Genomic DNA, 3995 nt, shown 5'->3' on the forward strand with positions numbered 1-3995 from the left:
ACTCTCTCTCTTCTCTGCTCTGCCTTTCTCTCTCTCTCTCTCTCTCTCTCTCTTCTCTCTCTCTCTCTTCTCTTCTCTCTCTCCTCTTTCTCTCTGTATCTTTTTCCTCCTCCTTCTCGTATTCTTCTTTTCTCTCCCCCGCTGTTTCCTTCTCTCTCGTTCTTTCTTACTCGATCTCTATCTCACATTTTCTTTGTCTAATGTGTGTAAATGTATGACGCGTCTATCTGTCTGTATATGTTTGTCTTTGTGCTCTCCTTCGCGGCAGATTCGAAACTCATGCATGCTTGCCCAACAAACATAATTCCCTGTGCGCCTTTGCTTTATAGTGGCATGTATCACTAATGGCAGGTTAGCTGGTTTTCAAGTATCGAATTTGTTTACCCCGTAATTTGCGCTAGCTCAGCTGCAAAGGTTACCAACAGACTCTTCAAAGTTCAAGTATCATGTGACAAACAGATAAGCCACTGTGAAATTGATTATATATAAAGTGTAAGGTACAGTTTAATCGCCGAGCGAAAGGTACTTTTTTGTACATCGCGACGTTTCGTATTTACAATTAACACAACTGTTAACTCAATTAATTAGCGAAGAAGATATAAACGTCACTCAACATCAGCTAGGCGTGAGTGCATGCGAACGTGGCTACTGTTTCGTCGGTAATGTTATTAAGGCCATTGCATAAAAAAGCCCGTTAAAAATGTAGTGTAATATAATGTTATTATAACAGTTATTATGTAAATGCTAGCTGAGTGGCGTACCGTGTAGTTTGAACAATGGCGTTGGTTAGACGCGTATATATACACGGTACGCGGCATGGTGAGAGCTCCAAACACCCCCGCTCGTTTTTATATGTTCATTTCTTTTCACCACATCATTTGGGCTATTTTCGTCTGTTATTTCAATGATACTAAGTAACACGAGGCATTGTTGAACCACTGCATTATTCACCGATTATCCCTACCGTGAGCTGGGCGCTTTTGTGTGAATTAAGTCGCAAGCCAAACTAGCTCGTGTTATATATTGCAAACACATCGTTGTGACCGTGGTTCAGGCCGTGCGTTGCGAACTGATGAACGTTTACTTCTTTTCAACTTTTATATGGCAATATGGATGGTCGCTTTACGCTTTGCAGTAAAAATATCATAAAATTTAAAATTTAAACGATGTTTAATTGATTGTGCAATTAGAATTGCACATACATTTATTATACATTACATATATTATTTACATATATACTACATATTATGGAATAGGCATAAACCTGCTTAAATTATTGTTATGATAAATGTTTTAATTATTTCAATTGTAAACTGTCGCCATCTAGACAATTTTAGTGACAGTGTAATATAATCGCTAACTATATTGACAAGTTTATGTACGACAACTATATACGACAAGTTTGATTATAAATTTCATCACGGCTCCATTTTAATATGTTCATTTCTTTGAGACCATTTGAAGATGGTTCATACATTTTGAAATCTTACTATGAAACTTATTGTAAGCGAATATTACCTAACAATTGAGAACTTGAGGCTTGACCTAAAAAATTGGAACAAGAAGCTCATATGACTAATTAATCTTGAAGCCTCAAATTAAAATAATTAAATAATTACTATAATTAGTACAAAATGTCTATTCAGTCACTATTCGATTCGTATTCAGTTTCGAAATTTTCAACCTGACAGACGTTGATAATTAAAATCCTAAGCCGCACTGAATTAATGTCTATTCGCGCCCGAATCATCGCTTGCTAGCAGGGGCGGGTTTGATAGATAAATGCTAGCCGGATAGTAGCAATATACACACGGGTGGCGTTGGAAAATCTACGGAAGCGAGTGGAAAATCTACACGCACAAAACACTCCGTGTATGAGATTAGAATAATATGTGATGTAATAGGTTTGTCTTTGAGTCGTGCCATGTTGGTACTTTAGCTGTGCGCTTGGAACGGTAGCCGCAAGGAGTTGTCTGTTGTGTCGGGTTATACATGCGTTACATGTACAAATGTCCCGCGCTATCACTCGATGCTCGTATGAACTCGTGCGAAATCTCATGTGACGTCATCATACGGTCCTGGTGACGTCACAGTCGCTTTCATTAACCACCTCATAATCTGTATGACGTTTAATCGTATATTTATTTCTTTATTAATTTTTTAATTTTTTAATTTATTTATATATCTATTTACCTTTTTTAAAATATATTTTTCGCACGTGTAGTCGCTTACGATATGAAATCCATACACACCGTTTTCGGATTACGATTTTTTGCTACATAAAACGCGGAATCATTGCCAGGAAGCACGTATGTACTGGTGCAACACTTACCAATTATAGGCGCATCAATTTCAAACGCGATGCGTTTCGAAACGTCATAAACGCGCGTCGCAGCGCAACGGGCGACGAGCGCAGGCAGTGCTCCCTTCCGTACATTGCACACTCCCATAGCGGCATAGATCCGCGCGCTTGTGCCGGTCATGTGCATGTTCGTAGCACTTGTGACGGTGGGCGAGTCGTAAACGCAATGAGGTGTATTGTTTGTCCGCTGAGACGGAATTTCCATGACAGATTTTGAGTCGTCATTTTGTGCGCTGTAAGTCCGCCTCGCCTTCGATGTTCTAATCCTGCATATATGACCTCCTAATAACCTAGCTGAGCAGTAATATGTTTGAACAGATTCATTTCTCATTCTCTGTCCTTTTCGCTCTCCCCTTCTCTCTTTCTTCCTTTTCCAATTAAACCCTACTGTCTTTCACTCGATTCCTGTAGATATGCTGTAGTATTCCTGTAAGAGGCCGTCCAGGCCTCTTCTTCATACATGTCTCTGTCTTTCACTCTATCTCTGCCCGTGTCCATTTCTCTGTCGCTTGCTCTCAACTATTCCTCGCATCGCAATTCGTAAATGCTCAGTTAATCCGATAAGACTCTCGGTAGATCTTCCAGGGATCTTCTATGTCTTCTACTAAACAGCACGGTTATAATGGTGTCATTGCCATGCGGATTGCGTGCGTGGTCACATAATTATGTTTCAACTGTTTGTTCGTTTGTTTGTTTGTGCGTGCGCGCGCGTGGGTGTCTGTGTGTGCTTGCGCGCATGTGTTCGCGCGCTTGTATGTGTCTCTGTGTGAGCTTTGGAGGTAGGCTGGATGTGTATCAAGAGTACAAAATATAGATTATTTATCTGTATTATGTACTCTTGATGTGTATATATCACGCCATTAAGATGCAAACGGCCATCCTAGGTGTCCTGGCTTTAAGCGTTTATTGAGTACGACAGATTTCCTTGACGCCCTCCGTCGCTACACAACAGGCTGATGTTATCTATGATATAATTTCGACAATGTTTCGGTACACAAACACAAAGCCGAACGTTCAAAGACAAGACCAAATTTCTCCCCTTCCCCCGCGCACTCCCTTTGTCGCGTACTGCGTGCTAAGCGATGCTGCGCTATGTCAGTAAGACTAGTGATACAGGGGAAACATTTAACACCACCGCGGCTGCCGCAGCCGTCTCCATCTCTAGATCTCTGGCTGCCTTCGCGTTGAGAATAAACGCAGGCGCTAGAAAAATTCCTCTTGCGGACTCCGCCCGCGTGCGCGCTTCCCGTTGCTTATCTACCTACCAGCATCTGCCGAGCAACTGAACATCGATTCTAGAAAACCATAAAAACGTCCTGCGGGCGCCGATTTTCTCGATAGTTGATTTACGATGGCCGCACTTGAATCGCCGCTGGGGTGTTGTCGTTCTCACGGATCGCGAGTACGCAGAAACGGCTACGCATTGAGGTCATCATTGCACATGGCGTAAAAATGCATCGATGACGTCATCAGTGTTTGGTAGACGCCCACACGAGCAGGCTCTATTCGCCGCCATATCTCGCTTTTTCGGTTCCTTCCCCTTGCGTGTCGTTTTCTCTCCTCCCTGTCTCTCTCTCTCTCTCTCTCTCTCTCTCTCTCTCTCTCTCTCTCTCTCTCTCTCTCTCTCTCTCTC

General features: G+C 42.1%; 1 protein-coding gene across 1 annotated transcript in view; it reads right to left on the bottom strand.

Moving 5' to 3' along the window:
* The window catches only part of LOC106808576, a 43360-nt gene extending 39708 nt beyond the window's left edge, over positions 1–3652 (bottom strand). Inside the window, exon 1 of the mRNA XM_014811338.1 lies at positions 3628–3652. The gene's annotated coding sequence lies outside the window, so the exon portion shown is untranslated. The remainder of the gene's footprint in view (positions 1–3627) is intronic.
* Between the last annotated feature and the right edge of the window lie 343 nt (positions 3653–3995).

Source organism: Priapulus caudatus, unplaced genomic scaffold, assembly GCF_000485595.1.
Source record: "Priapulus caudatus unplaced genomic scaffold, Priapulus_caudatus-5.0.1 Scaffold287, whole genome shotgun sequence".
NCBI lineage: Eukaryota > Metazoa > Priapulida > Priapulimorpha > Priapulimorphida > Priapulidae > Priapulus > Priapulus caudatus.